General features: G+C 37.1%; 1 protein-coding gene across 2 annotated transcripts in view; it reads right to left on the bottom strand.

Annotated features, from left to right (window-relative positions):
• Positions 1-13,484, bottom strand: part of PLCXD1 (phosphatidylinositol specific phospholipase C X domain containing 1) — a 94,189-nt gene extending 80,705 nt beyond the window's left edge. Inside the window, exon 1 of one of the 2 annotated variants that reach the window (XM_053707744.1) lies at positions 13,273-13,484. The gene's annotated coding sequence lies outside the window, so the exon portion shown is untranslated. Of the gene's footprint in view, positions 1-12,707; positions 12,932-13,272 lie in introns of those variants that run through there. The other variant, XM_053707745.1, reaches the window with a different exon arrangement.
• Between the last annotated feature and the right edge of the window lie 2,269 nt (positions 13,485-15,753).

The following is a 15,753-nucleotide window of genomic DNA, read 5'->3' as shown; positions in this document are numbered from 1 at the left end:
AAAAAATAATAATAATCATCATCAAGGACAGTAAGCTGTATGACTAAAAAAAATGTGGCATTTCACCCTCCTTTCAAAAGACGTATTTATTCAGCATGAACACTGGATTTGTATTTTCTTAAGCTTATTACCCCCACTTAAAGGGATAGTCTACATTAGATTGTTATTGTTTAATAAGATAGTCCCTTTATTACCCATTCCCCAGTTTTGCATAACCAATACTTAATACACTTTTTTACCTCTGTGATTACCTTGTAACTAAGCCTCTGTAGACTGCCCCCTTATCTCAGTTCTTTTGACAAACTTGCATTTTATAAAATAGATGGACCATAAAATGAAAAGTTCATAAGTAAGGATATATTTGTACTCTCTGGATTCTCCAGCCTTTCGTGTTCTTCCGTGTGTTCGCAAAAGAAAAGAAACAAAATGTACAACATAGTGTAACTCTGTAACCACTTAGAGGAAAACTGATACACTTGTTTACGAGTGATTACTCACATTTGTTGGAGCTTAAACCAAGCTCAGGGAAATGCGCACACCCACTTTATACTGGTGGGAAAACAGTTACTCTCACGCAAATATGATAAAATCAGATATTTATTAAAATAAGTAAAAAGCGTCACAAATGCACCATAAACACCTATGGCAGAGGGCAAATGAGCAATAATATATATGATATTACTCAAAAGAGCAGTTCCAAGTCCTGGATGGTGATGGATGGAGAAGCAGAAACTTAACCGCTAAACCCTCCACCTTACAATACCAGTAGGAGTCGCTCCCCCAGGTGTATAAGCAAATGTAAAGACGCACTGGAGAGTCTAACGTTAACAGTTCCAGTATACAATGTGTTTAGAAGATTTATATAAATCTAATAATGTGGGTGTGCGCATTTCCCTGAGCTTGGTTTAAGCTCCAACAAATATGAGTAATCAGTTTTCCTCTAAGTGGTTACAGAGTTACACTATGTTGTGCATTTTGTTTCTTTTCTTTTGAGAACACACGGAAGAACACGAAAGGCTGGAGAATCCAGAGAGAACGAATATATCCTTACTTATGAACCTTCATTTTATGGTCCATCTATTTTATATTGTATGATTGTATTATCACATTTATTTCACATTTATCTTTCTGTGATATTTTGGTATATTTATTTTATACTTTTGTTTGTTATTATACCTATGGTTTGGAGTGCACTATTATAATTTATTAAGGCTCAATTTGTATATACAAAGTTGATTAATTGAAAGATTGTGAAAAAGGGTGTGTGTACAAGCGCTAAGGTAATCCCCAAGCTGTATCCAAACAGAGATCCTAACCAACCTCCAAAAAATAAGCACAAGTAGTAAGAAGTGAATACAGCGCCAACAAGAGGCCAAGGGATAAATATACTCACAGAGAGATAAAAGAAGATTATTTAATGAACCATGTTAAAAAGCATCAGTAATAAAAGACTATATATAAAAAATGTGAAAAGCACATATAAATAAAATTACAAATACAGGAATATCTTACAGAAGCGGCTCAAAGGGCCAAAGCTGATAATTACAATAAAAACAGAGGTAATAACAGGTGATCAGTGTGAGTGGTACACCAGAATAAGAGTGTATACTAATAAAACAGAATTAGCCTAAGTACAACTGTAGCAAAAAACTAATAAACAATAATACAAACAATAGTGTTCAAAATTAGTGTTACAAAAATAGTGTTCCAAAAAATAGAAAAATGCACTGCAGTGCAAAAAAAGGGGGGTAGCAAAATAATTGTATAGATACAATCAAATAGTGAGTGAGTGCAAATGGATATAAAAATGCTAGCTACTTAATCCAGTGAGGTTAAGATATAATTAAATAAAATACACAATATGCAATAACATAAAAAATAAAATACACAATATGCAATAACATAAAAAATAAAATATAATCCAAAAAAGTGTTCAAAAAGTTGATCAACAAATGTTAGTGAAGAACAAAAATAAGTCAATCAAAACTAAAAAATGGGTGATGAAAAGCAAGGTGAAAGTGAGGAAATTGATTCCTTCCAATGTTAGTTACTTTAACAGATCCAAATTCCTGAGTGTGGTTGCTGAAGTAGCTGATTGGATCCTAGCACCTGTCAGCTGCTCCTATGGTATCCTAAAAAGTGTCCCAATATGTCAACGCGTTTCTGCCCTCAAAAAAACATAATTTATGTAAGAACTTACCTGATAAATTAATTTCTTTCATATTAGCAAGAGTCCATGAGCTAGTGACGTATGGGATATACATTCCTACCAGGAGGGGCAAAGTTTCCCAAACCTCAAAATGCCTATAAATACACCCCTCACCACACCCACAATTCAGTTTAACGAATAGCCAAAAAGTGGGGTGATAAAAAAGTGCGAAAGCATATAAAATAAGGAATTGGAATAATTGTGCTTTATACAAAATCATAACCACCACAAAAAAAGGGCGGGCCTCATGGACTCTTGCTAATATGAAAGAAATGAATTTATCAGGTAAGTTCTTACATAAATTATGTTTTCTTTCATGTAATTAGCAAGAGTCCATGAGCTAGTGACGTATGGGATAATGACTACCCAAGATGTGGATCTTTCCACACAAGAGTCACTAGAGAGGGAGGGACAAAATAAAGACAGCCAATTCCTGCTGAAAATAATCCACACCCAAAATAAAGTTTAATGAAAAACATAAGCAGAAGATTCAAACTGAAACCGCTGCCTGAAGTACTTTTCTACCAAAAACTGCTTCAGAAGAAGAAAATACATCAAAATGGTAGAATTTAGTAAAAGTATGCAAAGAGGACCAAGTTGCTGCTTTGCAAATCTGATCAACCGAAGCTTCATTCCTAAACGCCCAGGAAGTAGAAACTGACCTAGTAGAATGAGCTGTAATTCTCTGAGGCGGAGTTTTACCCGACTCAACATAGGCAAGATGAATTAAAGATTTCAACCAAGATGCCAAAGAAATGGCAGAAGCTTTCTGGCCTTTTCTAGAACCGGAAAAGATAACAAATAGACTAGAAGTCTTTCGGAAAGACTTAGTAGCTTCAACATAATATTTCAAAGCTCTAACAACATCCAAAGAATGCAACGATTTCTCCTTAGAATTCTTAGGATTAGGACATAATGAAGGAACCACAATTTCTCTACTAATGTTGTTGGAATTCACAACTTTAGGTAAAAATTCAAAAGAAGTTCGCAACACCGCCTTATCCTGATGAAAAATCAGAAAAGGAGACTCACAAGAAAGAGCAGATAATTCAGAAACTCTTCTGGCAGAAGAGATGGCCAAAAGGAACAAAACTTTCCAAGAAAGTAATTTAATGTCCAATGAATGCATAGGTTCAAACGGAGGAGCTTGAAGAGCTCCCAGAACCAAATTCAAACTCCAAGGAGGAGAAATTGACTTAATGACAGGTTTTATACGAACCAAAGCTTGTACAAAACAATGAATATCAGGAAGAATAGCAATCTTTCTGTGAAAAAGAACAGAAAGAGCAGAGATTTGTCCTTTCAAGGAACTTGCGGACAAACCCTTATCTAAACCATCGTGAAGAAACTGTAAAATTCTCGGTATTCTAAAAGAATGCCAAGAAAAATGATGAGAAAGACACCAAGAAATATAAGTCTTCCAGACTCTATAATATATCTCTCTAGATACAGATTTACGAGCCTGTAACATAGTATTAATCACAGAGTCAGAGAAACCTCTTTGACCAAGAATCAAGCGTTCAATCTCCATACCTTCAAATTTAAGGATTTCAGATCCTGATGGAAAAAAGGACCTTGTGACAGAAGGTCTGGTCTTAACGGAAGAGTCCACGGTTGGCAAGAGGCCATCCGGACAAGATCCGCATACCAAAACCTGTGAGGCCATGCCGGAGCTACCAGCAGAACAAACGAGCATTCCTTCAGAATCTTGGAGATTACTCTTGGAAGAAGAACTAGAGGCGGAAAGATATAGGCAGGATGATACTTCCAAGGAAGTGATAATGCATCCACTGCCTCCGCCTGAGGATCCCGGGATCTGGATAGGTACCTGGGAAGTTTCTTGTTTAGATGGGACGCCATCAGATCTATTTCTGGAAGTTCCCACATTTGAACAATCTGAAGAAATACCTCTGGGTGAAGAGACCATTCGCCCGGATGCAACGTTTGGCGACTGAGATAATCCGCTTCCCAATTGTCTATACCTGGGATATGAACCGCAGAGATTAGACAGGAGCTGGATTCCGCCCAAACCAAAATTCGAGATACTTCTTTCATAGCCAGAGGACTGTGAGTCCCTCCTTGATGATTGATGTATGCCACAGTTGTGACATTGTCTGTCTGAAAACAAATGAACGATTCTCTCTTCAGAAGAGGCCAAAACTGAAGAGCTCTGAAAATTGCACGGAGTTCCAAAATATTGATCGGTAATCTCACCTCCTGAGATTCCCAAACTCCTTGTGCCGTCAGAGATCCCCACACAGCTCCCCAACCTGTGAGACTTGCATCTGTTGAAATTACAGTCCAGGTCGGAAGCACAAAAGAAGCCCCCTGAATTAAACGATGGTGATCTGTCCACCATGTTAGAGAGTGTCGAACAATCGGTTTTAAAGATATTAATTGAGATATCTTTGTGTAATCCTTGCACCATTGATTCAGCATACAGAGCTGAAGAGGTCGCATGTGAAAACGAGCAAAGGGGATCGCGTCCGATGCAGCAGTCATAAGACCTAGAATTTCCATACATAAGGCTACCGAAGGGAATGATTGTGACTGAAGATTTCGACAAGCTGCAATCAATTTTAGACGTCTCTTGTCTGTTAAAGACAGAGTCATGGACACTGAATCCATCTGGAAACCCAGAAAGTTTACCCTTGTCTGAGGAATCAATGAACTTTTTGGTAAATTGATCCTCCAACCATGATCTTGAAGAAACAACACAAGTCGACTCGTATGAGATTCTGCAAAATGTAAAGACTGAGCAAGTACCAAGATATCGTCCAAATAAGGAAATACCACAATACCCTGTTCTCTGATTACAGACAGAAGGGCACCGAGAACCTTTGTAAAAATTCTTGGAGCTGTAGCTAGGCCAAACGGCAGAGCCACAAACTGGTAATGCTTGTCCAGAAAAGAGAATCTCAGGAACGGATAATGATCTGGATGAATCGGAATATGCAGATATGCATCCTGCAAATCTATTGTGGACATATAATTCCCTTGCTGAACAAAAGGCAAGATAGTCCTTACAGTTACCATCTTGAACGTTGGTATCCTTACATAACGATTCAATATTTTTAGATCCAGAACTGGTCTGAAGGAATTCTCCTTCTTTGGTACAATGAAGAGATTTGAATAGAACCCCATCCCCTGTTCCGGAACTGGCATAATTACTCCAGTCAACTCTAGATCTGAAACACAATTCAGAAATGCTTGAGCTTTTACTGGATTTACTGGGACACGGGAAAGAAAAAATATCTTTGCAGGAGGTCTCATCTTGAAACCAATTCTGTACCCTTCTGAAACAATGTTCTGAATCCAAAGATTGTGAACAGAATTGATCCAAATTTCCTTGAAAAAACGTAACCTGCCCCCTACCAGCTGAGCTGGAATGAGGGCCGCACCTTCATGTGGACTTAGAAGCAGGCTTTGCCTTTCTAGCTGGCTTGGATTTATTCCAGACTGGAGATGGTTTCCAAACTGAAACTGCTCCTGAGGATGAAGGATCAGGCTTTTGTTCTTTGTTGAAACGAAAGGAACGAAAACGATTATTAGCCCTGTTTTTACCTTTAGATGTTTTATCCTGTGGTAAAAAAGTTCCTTTCCCACCAGTAACAGTTGAAATAATAGAATCCAACTGAGAACCAAATAATTTGTTACCCTGGAAAGAAATAGAAAGCAGAGTTGATTTAGAAGCCATATCAGCATTCCAAGTTTTAAGCCATAAAGCTCTTCTAGCTAAAATAGCTAGAGACATAAACCTGACATCAACTCTGATAATATCAAAAATGGCATCACAGATAAAATTATTAGCATGCTGAAGAAGAATAATAATATCATGAGAATCATGATGTGTTACTTGTTGCGCTAAAGTTTCCAACCAAAAAGTTGAAGCTGCAGCAACATCAGCCAAAGATATAGCAGGTCTAAGAAGATTACCTGAACACAGATAAGCTTTTCTTAGAAAGGATTCAATTTTCCTATCTAAAGGATCCTTAAACGAAGTACCATCTGACGTAGGAATAGTAGTACGTTTAGCAAGGGTAGAAATAGCCCCATCAACTTTAGGGATTTTGTCCCAAAATTCTAATCTGTCAGACGGTACAGGATATAATTGCTTAAAACGTTTAGAAGGAGTAAATGAATTACCCAATTTATCCCATTCTTTGGAAATTACTGCAGAAATAGCATTAGGAACAGGAAAAACTTCTGGAATAACCACAGGAGCTTTAAATACCTTATCCAAATGTTTAGAATTAGTATCAAGAGGACCAGAATCCTCTATTTCTAAAGCAATTAGTACTTCTTTAAGTAAAGAACGAATAAATTCCATTTTAAATAAATATGAAGATTTATCAGCATCAACCTCTGAGACAGAATCCTCTGAACCAGAAGAGTCATCAGAATCAGAATGATGATGTTCATTTAAAAATTCATCTGTAGGGAGAGAAGTTTTAAAAGATTTTTTACGTTTACTAGAAGGAGAAATAACAGACATAGCCTTCTTTATGGATTCAGAAACAAAATCTCTTATGTTATCAGGAACATTCTGCACCTTAGATGTTGAAGGAACTGCAACAGGCAATGGTACTTTACTAAAGGAAATATTATCTGCATTAACAAGTTTGTCATGACAATCAATACAAACAACAGCCGGAGGAATAGCTACCAAAAGTTTACAGCAGATACACTTAGCTTTGGTAGATCCAGCACTAGACAGCGATTTTCCTGTAGTATCTTCTGACTCAGATGCAACGTGAGACATCTTGCAATATGTAAGAGAAAAAACAACATATAAAGCAAAATTGATCAAATTCCTTAAATGACAGTTTCAGGAATGGGAAAGAATGCCAAAAAACAAGCTTCTAGCAACCAGAAGTAATAAAAAATGAGACTTAAATAATGTGGAGACAAAAGCGACGCCCACATTATTTGGCGCCTAAATGCTTTTTGGCACCAAAAATGACGCCACATCCGGAACGCCGACATCTTTGGCGCAAAATAACGTCAAAAAAATGACGCAACTTCCGGCGACACGTATGACGCCGGAAACGGAAAAAAAAAATTGCGCCAAAAAAGTCCGCGCCAAGAATGACGCAATAAAATGAAGCCTTTTCAGCCCCCGCGAGCCTAACAGCCCACAGGGAAAAAAAAAAGAGTCAAATTTTTGAAGGTAAGAAAAAAATGATTAATTCAAATGCATTATCCCAAATATGAAACTGACTGTCTGAAAAATAAGGAAAGTTGAACATTCTGAGTCAAGGCAAATAAATGTTTGAATACATATATTTAGAACTTTATAAACAAAGTGCCCAACCATAGCTTAGAGTGTCACAGAAAATAAGATTTACTTACCCCAGGACACTCATCTACATGTTTGTAGAAAGCCAAACCAGTACTGAAACGAGAATCAGCAGAGGTAATGGTATATATAAGAGTATATCGTCGATCTGAAAAGGGAGGTAAGAGATGAATCTCTACGACCGATAACAGAGAACCTATGAAATAGACCCCGTAGAAGGAGATCACTGCATTCAAATAGGCAATACTCTCCTCACATCCCTCTGACATTCACTGCACGCTGAGAGGAAAACCGGGCTCCAACTTGCTGCGGAGCGCATATCAACGTAGAATCTAGCACAAACTTACTTCACCACCTCCATCGGAGGCAAAGTTTGTAAAACTGAATTGTGGGTGTGGTGAGGGGTGTATTTATAGGCATTTTGAGGTTTGGGAAACTTTGCCCCTCCTGGTAGGAATGTATATCCCATACGTCACTAGCTCATGGACTCTTGCTAATATGAAAGAAATGAATTTATCAGGTAAGTTCTTACATAAATTATGTTTTTTTGAGGGCAGAAACGCGTTGACATATTGGGACACTTTTTAGGATACCATAGGAGCAGCTGACAGGTGCTAGGATCCAATCAGCTACTTCAGCAACCACACTCAGGAATTTGGATCTGTTAAAGTAACTAACATTGGAAGGAATCAATTTCCTCACTTTCACCTTGCTTTTCATCACCCATTTTTTAGTTTTGATTGACTTATTTTTGTTCTTCACTAACATTTGTTGATCAACTTTTTGAACACTTTTTTGGATTATATTTTATATTTTATTTTTTATGTTATTGCATATTGTGTATTTTATTTTTTATGTTATTGCATATTGTGTATTTTATTTAATTATATCTTAACCTCACTGGATTAAGTAGCTAGCATTTTTATATCCATTTGCACTCACTCACTATTTGATTGTATCTATACAATTATTTTGCTACCCCCCCTTTTTTTGCACTGCAGTGCATTTTTCTATTTTTTGGAACACTATTTTTGTAACACTAATTTTGAACACTATTGTTTGTATTATTGTTTATTAGTTTTTTGCTACAGTTGTACTTAGGCTAATTCTGTTTTATTAGTATACACTCTTATTCTGGTGTACCACTCACACTGATCACCTGTTATTACCTCTGTTTTTATTGTAATTATCAGCTTTGGCCCTTTGAGCCGCTTCTGTAAGATATTCCTGTATTTGTAATTTTATTTATATGTGCTTTTCACATTTTTTATATATAGTCTTTTATTACTGATGCTTTTTAACATGGTTCATTAAATAATCTTCTTTTATCTCTCTGTGAGTATATTTATCCCTTGGCCTCTTGTTGGCGCTGTATTCACTTCTTACTACTTGTAATTGAAAGATTGTTACAAGCCCTAAGTTCACTTTACATTGACAAGTTTGTAAAAGCTCAATATATACGGTGCTAAGATAGATTCTTTCTGAGTCTAGGTTCAATAAGCACATTTCCACATTTGGATTTTGCACGTTAGCCCAAATTTGGGCATTATTAGTTTTTGGGTATTATTAGATTTATATAAATCTTCTAAACACATTGTATACTGGAACTGTTAACGTTAGACTCTCCAGTGCGTCTTTACATTTGCATACACCTGGGGGAGGAGCGATTCCTACTGGTATTGCAAGGTGGAGGGTTTAGCAGTTAAGTTTCTGCTTCTCCATCCATCACCATCCAGGACTTGGAACTGCTCTTTTGAGTAATATCATATATATTATTGCTCATTTGCCCTCTGCCATAGGTGTTTATGGTGCATTTGTGACGCTTTTTGCTTATTTTAATAAATATCTGATTTTATCATATTTGCGTGAGAGTAACTGTTTTCCCACCAGTATAAAGTGGGTGTGCGCATTTCCCTGAGCTTGGTTTAAGCTCCAACAAATGTGAGTAATCACTCGTAAGCAAGTGTATCAGTTTTCCTCTAAGTGGTTACAGAGTTACACTATGTTGTGCATTTTGTTTCTTTTCTTTTGAGAACACACGGAAGAACACGAAAGGCTGGAGAATCCAGAGAGAACAAATATATCCTTACTTATGAACTTTCATTTTATGGTCCATCTATTTTATATTGTATGATTGTATTATCACATTTATCTGTCTGATATTTTGGTATATTTATTTTAAACTTGCATTTTAGCCAATCAGTGCTGACTCAAATAACTCCACAGGAGTGAGCACAATGTTATCTACGTGACACGCATTAACTAGTGCTGTCTAGCTGTTAAAAACTGTCAAAATGCACTGAGATAAGAGGCAGCCTTCAAGGGCCTAGAAATCAGTTTGAGCAGAAATCAGTTTGAGCCTACCAAGGTTTAGCTTTCAAACAAAGAATACCATAAGAACAAAGCAAATTTGATGAGAAAAGTAGATTGGAACGTTGTTTAAAAATTGCATGCCCTATCTGAATCATGAAAGTTTAATTTTGACTAGACTGTCCCTTTAAAATAAATGCAGCCTATCATACCTAGATAACTAAGCAAATTAGACAATATAAGTAAATGCAAAGTTGTTTAGAATTGTGTGCTCTATCTGAATCATGATGGAACATGTTTTGGTTTCATGTGCCTTTAACCTTTTAATGCCGTTCTATTCCGTCATAATTACACTGGGCTTTCAAGCCGTTATGACGGAATAGAACGTCATAGCTAACGGCTGTCCTGAAGCCTTCTGTGCTTCTAGGACTTGATCACGGTCTGGAGGGCGTTCCTAGGGTTGTAGGGACGCCCCCCAGATGCGATCCAATAATTGAAATCGCATAGTTTCAATTTGTCTACATTGGAACAGGTGTTCCGATGTAGGCACTTTAACCCTGTCACGAAAGGGTTAAAGTGATTGTCAATTCTAGTGTTTGTGAAACGCTAGGATTGACCATTGGAACAAATAAAGGGGACTTTAATTCATGTTTAAAATACTTCATGCTGAAAGTTCCTTTAGTTTCAAGCGTTCACCACACTGAGCTGCTCAAGCAGCCCACCGTTTTGCTAAGAGGTGATGTTTCCACCTATTAGCAAATAGCCGTGTGTTCCAGCAGGCGCCAAGACGGATTTCCCATACTGCTATTCGCTAAGAGATGAAAACTTCACCTCTCAGCAAAACAGTGTTCTGCCGTGGGCTGCTTGAGCAGCTCAGTGCGGAGAATCCTTGAAACAAATAAAGGAACTTTCAGAATGAAGTATTTTATACATGAATAAAAGTCCCCTTTATTTGTTCCAATAGTCAATCCTAGCGTTTCACAAACTCTAGGATTTACTTTCACTTTAAGAGGGTCCTTCGATATATTTGCCTGCTAGGTCTTTCAGTTTTAAACCATTGTGTATTTACCCCATCAATTAAAAAAAAAAATGTGTAACTTTTTCTGAAGGCCTACATACTTTAAAAGCCAACAATATTTTAATTTTCTAAATGATTAGCTACTAAATTAAATGTCACTATACTTTAATATGTTGGAAGCACTCAAGTCTCCCTGGAGAGAGTGGAACAAGGACAATTTTCTGAGGATTTTTGCAGGCAAAAGAAATCAAGAAAATTTTTTAATTAAAAGGGGCATTCTAAAGCAAAAAATACATGCTGTAATTTACCTCAGTGTTCTCCCCCAGGACAGTTTTAGCGGGTGCACCACTGTTTTTACTAACCACCAGGCTGTTTAGCCAATATTAAAGGGACACTGAACCCAAATTTTTTCTTTTGTAATTCAGAAAGAGCATGCAATTTTAAGCAACTTTCTAATTTACTCCGATTATCAATTTTTCTTCGTTCTCTTGATATCATTATTTGAAAAAGAAGGCATCTAAGCTTTTTTTTTTGTTTCAGTACTCTGGACAGCACTTTTTTTATTGGTGGATGAATTTATCCACCAATCAGCAAGGACAACCCAGGTTGTTCACCAAAAATGGGCCGGCATCTAAACTTACATTCTTGCATTTCAAATAAAGATACCAAGAGAATGAAGAAAATTTGATAATAGGAGTAAATTTGCTTAAAGTTGCTTAAAATGTAATGCTCAATCTGAATCACGAAATAATTTTTTTTTGGGTACAGTGTCCCTTTAAGCTAAAATTGGCTAATATTAAAAATGTTCAATTTTTATTGCACAAATTATCATTCAATACACTTTTTAAATTATGCAATTGGTGCTTTGGACAGCGAAAAACTATATAAATATTAGAAAATATTACACTGCCCCCACCCGGCTACTTCATATTGCCACCCGGCTGGCAAACGTTTCTGTGGAGAACACTCCCTATTTATTCAGCTCTCAGACTAGCCAATCAGGAGCAGCAATCACAGACCTTGTAGGACTTTACCTGTGTTTAGCTAGAGACGATAAAGCAAAAAAGTACAGGGCATATCATTTTTGTGTTAGAATGTCCATTTAAACATTTTATTGGGGTTATATATATATATATATATATATATATATATATATATATATATAGCTTTCAACAGAATCAGTTAAAAATATATTCTTCAGCTATTAAGTATCAAAGCTCTATAGAGGTCATTTTAAGGACCTCATTTTTATATATGCTAAAAATACTACTTTTTTCTGCAGATTATTCCTGTCATCATACAATTATTGTAGCAACAGGGCAAACGGATTTAAAGGGAGATAAAAGTGGAAAAATACGTTATATGCAACTAAAGGGGTTAAAAACATAGTTTAAATCAGCACTGCATTACTGGGAGCTAGCTGTACACATCTGGTGAGTAACTGAAAAGAGAGAAAATGTGTAGCTACCAATCACCAGTTAGCTCCCAGTAGTGCATTACTGCTGCTGAGGATATGTACAGATGCTTTTCAACAAAGGAAACAAAACGAAAAAAAAATAGGAGTTAAAAGTTGCATTATCTGTCTGAACCATGAGATTATAATGTTGTCCATATATAAATATATACACACAATTATACTTTTTTTTATTGGACTTACTATACATTTAAAAGAAGACAATAATTGTACAGTTTCAGCTTCTCTCGGGTCTGACCAGAAGAAACTCTACAAACCTTGTCTACTTTTAAAGGTATTGTTAGTTGCATAGTTGTGCAATAAAAAGTAGATTTGCCTAATGCAATAGTCTTGTTATTTATGTGGATAGATAGAACAAAAAACAAGCAGTCATACAACATTTGAGAATGAAAATTACCAAAGAAATAAGAGCATTTCGTCCTCCCAGTAGTAACATGGAAGCAATTGTTTAGGGGTTTATACGTTCTACCTGTACAGCGACCATTGTTATGTAAATGTACAGCACTAATAGCGATGCCCAACAGCTGACATCATCACCTGCAATGTGTTGTTGTTATTATAAAAAATGTTTCCAAAACGGAGCAACGTAAATAGATCGTTACGTAAACAAAGTCTATGGCACAGACGTGAACTTTGATCCCCAAATCTAGGTCCCCTATTGTTTCATAAAACCAACTGCATAATTTAGAAAAGTCCCATAAATTATTGCAGCAAAATCAAAAGTTCATAATAAAAAAAAAAAAACTATATATAATGAACCTGGTATTTTCCTTTATTGTCATCATTCCTTACTGGTCATTAGAAGCCGAGCGGATGGTATTGATAAAGCAAAGCATCATCTAATCTAAACCGTCTAGTAGAGGCATCCCTGTGTGGCAGTCAACAGGTTAAACTTGCCCGCAAACACGCGGAACTGATAATTCCACCGAAACTACTGCTAAAAACATAGGAGCTCGGCTCACCCAGTAACGCGCTGCAGGATACTTTGGTGGCATTAATCACAAGTACGTGGTTGCTCTCCGCTCGCAGGTAAATCTCTCTGACAGACCTTTATAGACACTTGTTTTCTCTTCATATTTCCCCTTAGAGACATTTGTATATAAATACAGGCAGGTGCTGGCAAACCAGCCTCCCGCAGTCATTGGACACAGCACTTCCCTACACCGCTGCAGGAGCTGTGACGTCACTAGGGCGGTGAGTAGCCAGGAGTGGGAGGGATGCTGCTGTTGTGTTGCCTCTGCAGTCACATCTTATTCTTAGCACCATAGTTAATGCACAGTGTGTGGCCCCCACAAAAATACAAGAGCAATAACACACACACGAGACACATATGAGTTGTCTATTAAAGGAATGCTAACCCCCCTTTCTATTTCCAGGATCACAGCCTTTGGAGCAGCTACAGTTACATTTTTCAGCCCCTTGGGTGTCTAACTGCGCCCCCTCAAGCCTTTTTATTCTTCTTATAGCCACAGGGCCATTCTGTCTGCCATATGCACTCCTTGGCCCGATCCGATATGCAACGTTGCCCACAAAAGCCGGCGACGCCAAATTTTGCGCTGGTTTGGTATCACATATACGGCGTAACATAGAAGTTACGCTCGTATATTTCTGCCTTCGGCCGTAGTTTTTTGGCCCATAGACAGGTATACCAAACCAGCACAGTTTGGTATCCAATATACAGCGAAAATTGAGAAATCTTACTCCATTTTCACCTTGCCACAAATTGCAGGCGTAGTAAGCCTTACGCTGTCTATTGGAGCCCCGTAACTCCCTAAACTAGCTGCAAAATAAAACCTAACGCATGCACAATGTCTATCTACCTGTCAACCGCGAACTTCAAAATAAAACCTAACACCTAACACATGCACAATGTCTATCTACCTGTCAACCGCGATCCCCCGCCGCAATCCCTAATAAAGTGTTTAACCCCTAAACCGCCGCTCCCGGACCCCGCCGCCACCTACATTAAATGTCTAACCCCCTAATGTGACCCCCCTACACCGCCGCCACCTATTTAAACTATATTAACCCCTAATGTGAGCCCCCTACACCGCCGCCACCTATATTAAATTAATTAAACCCTAATCTAATCCCCCTACACCGCCGCCACCTATATTAAATTAATTAACCCCTAATATAATCCCCTACACCGCCGCCACTTATATTAAATTAATTAACCGCTAATCTAATCCCCCTATACCGCCGCCATCTATATTAAATTAATTAACCCCTAAAATGCCACCAATATTCAATTAATTAACCCCTAAAATACTAAAATTTCCCTACCACTAAACCTAAGTCTAACCCTACAAATAGCCCTGAAAAGGGCTTTTTGCGTGGCATTGCACCAAAGTAACCAGCTCTATTGCCAGCCCTTAAAAGGGCTTTTTGCGGGGCATTGCCCCAAAGTAATCAGCTCTTTTACCAGCCCATAAAAGGGCTTTTTTCGGGGCATTGTCACAAAGTAATCAGCTCTTTTGCCTGTAATCTAAATCCCCCTATACCGCCGCCACCTATAATACATTTATTAACCCCTAATCTAATCCCCCTACACCGCCGCCACCTATATTAAAATTATTAACCCCTAATCTAATCCCCCTATACTGCCGCCACCTATATTAACTATATTAACCCTAATTATATTAGGGTTAATATAGTTAATATAGTTATATTATATATATTAACTATATTAACCCTATCTAACTCTAACACCCATAACTTAATTATTATTAAAGTAAATCTAAATAATATTAATAATATTAACTAAAATATTTCTATTTAAAACTAAATACTTACCTATAAAATAATTAATAATTACATTGCAGCTATTTTAGGGTTTATATTTATTTTACAGGTAACTTGGTATTTATTTTAACTAGGTACAATAGCTATTAAATAGTTAATAACTATTTAATAGCTACCTAGTTAAAATAATTACTAATGTACCTGTAAAATAAATCCTAACCTAAGTTACAAATACACCTACACTATCAATAAATTAAATAAACTACAAATATCTAAACTAAAATACAATTAAATACACTAAACTAAATTACAAAAAAAACCAAAACCACTAAATTACAAAAAATAAAAAAAGATTACAAGATTTTTAAGCTAATTACAACTATTATAAGCCCCCTAATAAAATAACAAAGCCCCCCAAAATAAAACAAATTCCCTACCCTAATCTAAATTACAAAAGTAAACAGCTCTATTAACAGCCCTTAAAAGGGCCTTTTTGGGGCAATGCCCCAAAGTAATCAGCTCTTTTGCCTGTAAAAAAAACAACAAACCCCCCCATTACAACCCACATACCCCTACTCTAACCCACCCAATCCCCCCTTAAAAAACCTAAGTCTAACCCCCAAGTGCTCCATACCTGTCCTGAAGACCGGCGGAGAAGGTCCTGTTCCAGGCGGAGAAGTCTTCTTTCAGGCGGTGAC

The sequence above is a fragment of the Bombina bombina genome, chromosome 3 (genome assembly GCF_027579735.1).
Source record: "Bombina bombina isolate aBomBom1 chromosome 3, aBomBom1.pri, whole genome shotgun sequence".
NCBI classification, from domain to species: Eukaryota; Metazoa; Chordata; class Amphibia; order Anura; family Bombinatoridae; genus Bombina; species Bombina bombina.
The sequence above is the reverse complement of the archived record's forward strand: the minus strand, read 5'-3'. Positions and strand labels throughout refer to the sequence as shown.